At 43.2% G+C, this 6506-nt stretch overlaps 1 non-coding gene across 1 annotated transcript; it reads right to left on the bottom strand.

Moving 5' to 3' along the window:
* Positions 1–6049: 6049 nt before the first annotated feature.
* Positions 6050–6121, bottom strand: TRNAE-CUC (transfer RNA glutamic acid (anticodon CUC)). Its single transcript has one exon. It is a non-coding gene; the product is annotated as a tRNA-Glu (tRNA).
* Between the last annotated feature and the right edge of the window lie 385 nt (positions 6122–6506).

Below are 6506 nucleotides of genomic sequence, written 5' to 3' on the forward strand. Positions count from 1 at the left end.
ATGTATGATGCATATATAAAAGAGGCGCTGGAGAGGGACGCCTTCATGTGGTGGCATCCATATAACCAAGCGCCTCAAATACTTAGATATATCACCGTCCCTCAGCTGCTTCCCTATCCCCCCAGAAGAGGACAGTGCTATGCAGAAGGGAAACTTAAACCTGCAGTCCGTTGGGTTCACGTTTGAGATGAACCTGGGACCACATCATCATCAAATGTATACAAGCAGTGAACTAGGAAATGGATATGAAAGATACAGGTAAATGCTTGTGAGTGAGTAAGAGGGGTAGTGTACTAGGAGAGAAAGGAGTCAGACGACTGATGAATTATGTCTGCGTGAGTGAGTGAGTGAGTGAGAGTCAGTCAGTCAGCCAGTCAGTCAGTCAGTGTCAGTCAGTCAGTCAGTCAGTGGATGAGTGACAGTCAGTGAGTGAGTGAGAGTCAGTGAGTGAGTGAGAGTCAGTGAGTAAAGTGAGAGAGTCAGCAAGTGAGGGGCAGTGAACCACTCGAGTGGGGCCACAGGGATTGATGAGTTGGTCGGCCTGAGCCCCTCTTGATACCGACATTCCGGGCCAGGCGCCAGCCAGTGCAAGCAGGGACACAGAGAGGCCGGCAGGCAAGAAGACAAGGGGTAAGAAGCCAAGCAGACTGGCGATGGGGAGACATAAATAGGAAGATAGTCAAGTAGGAACGCAGACGCAAAATGGGCAGGCAAGCTGGCATTCATACAGGCAGACATGGATATGTACAGCAGGCAGGCAGAAAGAAGACAAGTAGACAACCAAACAAACGAAATAAGACAAATAGACAAGCAGACAAACGAAATAAGACATGTAGCCAGGCAGGCAGCCAAGACAGACACATAAGCATCAGGCAGGTAAGACGGGTGGGAGATAAATGAAAATTCCAGTCCTCCATTATCAGACGCAGAAACAAATATCGTACACTAAATTAATACCGTACCACTTGAATTCCCACGAAAACATTACTATCAGTATCCTAACGACGACAGGAATCGTATTGTTTTATTGTTACCACCAAATATTATTCAGCATCGGAGTGGTTTCACATCGTCGTAAGGTGAATTTCTAACACGGTACATATTACTTAGGACTCCAGCGAACATATACCAGTTAGCCTACACCGACTTGTATCAGTTACAGCCCTTCAGGCCAGTACCGTAACAAGACCGTACTTTGCTTAACCCCTTCACTACGATTTTTTTTTTGTATATTCTTGCCACTTCCTGACCATTTTATTTAGCGTGACAAAGACTTATTGCACTGATGGGCTAATGAAGGCTATGTCCAATCTTCCCAGCTTAAAAAATAATAAAAAAAATGAATAAATACATCAACGAAATTTTACGCACAATAAAATCTTCTAAGGATAGCAACAGATCCACAGCGGCCACACAACACAGCCACACCGCATGCGAAATTTGACCTTGACCTGTGACCTGGACCTTCTATCGATCTGCACCACAATCGAATTACCTGATACATACATACATTAAACATACATACATACAAACAGAGAAACTCGATCACTACAGCGAGCCTAATTTAAACCTGACACAGATTCCTAACCCCATTCAGCTCGGGGGATGGGCAAAGTGTATTCAGACTGCACTTGTATGGTCAATTTAACTAGCAACCAAGGAGACTCACCCCAGCCTCAGAACTAAGGCTTTGCAAATTTCATGCAACCAAGATTTAGTATTCAAGTTGTGGAAGTGGCCCAGTTCTCTAAAAAGAAAAAAAAAAAAAAGAAAACGAAAAAGAAAAATATAAAGCGTCCTTGGGCTGAAAGACAGAAGTGATGGACGTGGGATTAGGTTTTCTAGCAACTCTCCTCCAGCGATTTATTTCGTATATTTCAATTCCTTCAATCCTGTTACGTATGATGATGGGTTTATTTTTGTACTTCCAGACGATTTTCTTCAGTTCGGGGGAGACCTCTTGTAGTGAACGGGTTAGTGAAGGTACAGGTAGTGTCTAGCCCCTCCAGTTCAGAAGGTTTATCCCAAGCTGAATAAAACTGAAGATGGCGAGAATAAAACACCAAACATGTCACAGGGTTGAAAGAGTTAATATTCTCCAGTGTTTTATTTACATCTATAAATCTTAATATCCACACAAACTACATAATACGCCCTAGGATGTTACATTACTTTATTCTTGCTTTATCCTGATGATCTTTATTGAGCTTTGAGGATACTTTTCGGACTGGAAGACCTAAATATAACCTTCATTAACCCCTTCACTACTACGTATCAACCTCACCTCTTTCAATCGGTGACGTATTCTTTCTATTATTCCCGCTACCTTCAGACGATTTTACTCAGCTAAGGTAGAGAAATCAGACTGTGAAGGGGTTAATGGAGACTGCTTGTAACCCCACCACAACACACACACACACACACACACACACACACACACACACATTCTCCATCTTTTCGGAGGCAAGGGCTTAAACGAATCTAGTGATATTCCAGCTATAACATAAAAATCTACACTCTCTTAGTGAAGGAGTTAACATGCAGCAATAAACTGGCAAGATGCGCTGGAAAGTTTACAAAGTTCCCGATACTACTACCCTGAGACAGTAAGGGAAACAAAAGTTGGAAAAAAACTAGAAAAATACATTCAAAGTCCTATGAGGTCTGGTAATACCTGGACGTGGTTTGTTTTTTTGGATCAACCCATATTCACTCAAAATTTACGTATATAATATTAAACCTAAGATCGCGAAGGGGAAAGTGAACCCATATTCTTGGCATCAGGGAAACACATGATAATAAAGGTAGGTTAAGCAGCTACCTGACTGCCAACGCCTTCACTCCAATGACGCTTATTTCGGGGTCATTCTTCCTCCCTCCAGATGATTTCATTTCCGCTATGGAAGAACGGCTGTATGAAAGGCTGTATCTAATTCTTCTAGTTCCGAAAATCTCTCTGACGCTATGAAAAACTGTCTGAAGATAGTAGGGAAAAAAATTAATACGTCGCTATACTGAAGGAGTTTTATGTTATGTCCAGTAGAATCCAATCTGCTATCTCTATGACTGTTTTATATATACCTGACCATTTATAGAATCAGGACCAGCCCTCCCTTTCACAGCTTAACATTTAACCCCTTCAGCCCAGAACATATCGGTATTATGTTTTTTTTTTTTTTCTGGCGAAGGATAGATCTTTTTTATTCACCTTGGGAGGGAACGCTCAAGAGTAAAATATTAATCCCTTCAACCCGATGACTCATTCTTAATTCACTCCTGCTATGTCCGGACGATTTTGTTCAGTTCAGGAGAGTACTGTGGAGAAGTTCGAATAGTCTCTACCCAGCTGAATAAATCGTCTGGCGATAGCATGAATAAACAAAGAAAGGCGTTACCGGATTGCTGATTTCCATTCTGTTAACCATTTTTGCATTTTTTTTCTTTACCATGGAATGTCTAGGTTAGGTTACATGTTTGTTAGCATCAGGCTAGAATTGTTGGTCAGTTACCGGTAGTTTAATCTGTTACGTGGGGTTAGGTTAAGTTAGGTTAGGCTACGAGTTAGGTTTGGTTAGGATAGGTTGTTAGGTGAGTTAAAAAAAAAAAAGAAAAAAAAAAAAGAAGAATGATCATCCTGGGAAAATGAAACTTCTGTGCATAGTGCAAAAATGACAATAGGAATCTGCCACGGGGTTCAAGGGGTTAAGCGCGAGACGTTTATAAACCACCGGTACCTGAAGCAACAACGTCACACGAACACTAAGAAAAAGAGATCAAGCTCTCTAAGCAACGTCAACCCCTCCACCCTGCAACACGCCTGACTATTCCGGAAGCAGGCAGGGAGGTTTGGTTGGTGACAGAGCATCTTAAAACAGGGCTGGAACGACGAATGGGTGGGCACAGGTGGGGCGCCTTTGAAGATGTCGTCGAGTAGCAAGATCTCTCAGACCAAAGGGGCGATAAATCAAGTGCCCCATTCATTATCGCCTTGCATTATATTGATCCAGGCAGCTTTTAAAGTTTGTTACGAGAGAGAGGCTCCTTGCTGAGGGAGATAAAATTTTATTCTACTTCGTGATTATGCCAAAATTTCGAACTCACTAATGTCCAATTAAACACACCAGACAGAGCTGGCTTTTACAATGAAGATTTTGGTTACTGGTTCGCATTTCCAAAGAGATCATCATCGTCGTCGTCGTCATCATCCATCATCATCATCATCATCATCATCATCATCATCATCATCATCCGGACCTTTCCCACGCTAGGGCAGGATTAGAAGATAAAACTGACAAACGATATATATACATGTTTTTAACTGGCTGACTTCACAATTCTGCCTCCGTCAAATGGTCATGCAAACAACAGAACAAACACATCTGCAGGGCAAAATGTTCTAGACACGGAGCGCAACCTAGCAAGTGTGATCTATATACAGCTGACCCAAGCCATAACGATAAACGACTAAATGATAAACGGCGACGCGATAAATGACAACACGATAATTGACAACAGGTTAAATGACAACACGATAAATGACATGGTAAATAACAACACGGTAAATGACCAAACGATAAATGACAACACGATAAATGACAACACGATAAATGACAACACGATAAATGACAACACGATAAACGATAACATGATAAAATGACAACACGACAAATGACAAACCCAGTGATGCAATCTTCGGACCTCAACAAACTTCCCAGAGTATGACGTAAAGAGTTTCATAACCTGTCAATTAAAAAGTGAAACGATACTTCTGTCCGCACCTGTACACTCATGAACCAAAATTCTAAACACTCTCTAATATTACCCCAGGCTGAAGGGAAATCGTGGCCTGACTTTCACACCGACTGAAGACCTGCTATTCAGTGTTAAGGACAGTAGTTTGAAGTTTTAGCAAATTTATAAGGACCAGTTGGCGGTGACGGATCTACGTGTGAGAAATCCTGGCTGTGACTTCCCTTCAACCGAGGATAAGGGTAGAGTGTCAGCAGAAACTTCAGCTTAGGGTGTACAGCTAAGGTCAGTAATTGTATCAGATGGAGGTCGGGGTCAATAACTGTCAGATGGAGGTCGGGGTCAAGAACTGTGTCAGATGGAGGTAGGGGTTAACAACTGTGTCAAATGGAGGTCGGGGTCAAGAACTGTGTCAGATGGAGGTCGGGGTCAATAACTGTGTCAAATGGAGGTCGGGGCCAATAACTGCAAGATGGAGGTCGGGGTCAAGAACTGTGTCAGATGGAGGTCGGGGTCAAGAACTGTGTCAGATGGAGGTCGGGGTTAACAACTGTGTCAGATGGAGGTCGGGGTCAAGAACTGTGTCAGATGGAGGTCGGGGTCAAGAACTGTGTCAGATGGAGATCGGGGTCAATAACTGTGTCAAATGGAGGTCGGGGTCAATAACTGTGTCAGATGGAGGTCGGGGTCAATAACTGTGTCAGATGGAGGTCGGGGCCAATAACTGCAAGATGGAGGTCGGGGTCAATAACTGTGTCAAATGGAGGTCGGGGTCAATAACTGTGTCAGATGGAGGTCGGGGCCAATAACTGCAAGATGGAGGTCGGGGTCAATAACTGTGTCAGTGGAGGTCGTGGTCAATAACTGCAAGATGGAGGTCGGGGTCAATAATTGTGTCAGATGGAGGTCGGGGTCAATAACTGTGTCAGATGGAGGTCGGGGTCGAGAAGAAAATGAAAACGACGTCCTCGCACTGAAGGTGTTAAAAGCCCAAAAGCTGTTCACAAAAGGTCTTCCTCTCTGGGTCTACCCATCCCTTTCGAAATCTTCTCCTCCTCCTCATCATCATCATCATCATCATCATCGTCATCATCATCATTATCCTTAAAGATGGGGTGAGGGATAGAGTTCAGAAAGCACGGAAAAAGAAAAACATGAAAGAAGCGGAACTCATCAACAGCATACCAGGAGATATGGGCCACACACTCACCACTCAAGCCCCAAGAATCCTGACTCCACCTCAAAGCCGAAAAAGTATGATATTCTTCACAGTTAAAATCAAACTAGGTGGTGCAAAACATTCCCGTGCCGGGAATCGAACCCGGGCCTCGCGGGTGAGAGCCGCGTATCCTAGCCACTAGACCACACGGGAGAGTGGCAAGGAAGAGAGACGAGGAAATCTTACATTTCTGCCTATCTATTGCATGAGCTTTCTTAACTTTGCTTTTAGTGATGTATATATTTCATATTTTATCTGTGCTACCTCCAGAAATTTTATTCAGCTTACCAGAAATTGTATTCACCTTACAAAACCCTTCGTACTGAAGGGGTTAATGAAAGCTGTATGTAAGCCCTCAAGTTAATAATATCCTCCCTCGGCTGAATAAAATCGTCTGGCGGGAGCAAGAATAAAAATCAATATGTCATCGGAGACAAGTGATTATCTGGCGAGTTCAACCTTCACGTAGGGCACGACCGCGACTGCTCTATATCCTGGGAGCATATCCATAAAGGACCCTAGTTATATTCCTTCTACT

Source organism: Coenobita brevimanus, chromosome 103 (assembly GCF_032717465.1).
Source record: "Coenobita brevimanus isolate Jiangsu-jjx chromosome 103, ASM3271746v2, whole genome shotgun sequence".
Classification (NCBI taxonomy): domain Eukaryota; kingdom Metazoa; phylum Arthropoda; class Malacostraca; order Decapoda; family Coenobitidae; genus Coenobita; species Coenobita brevimanus.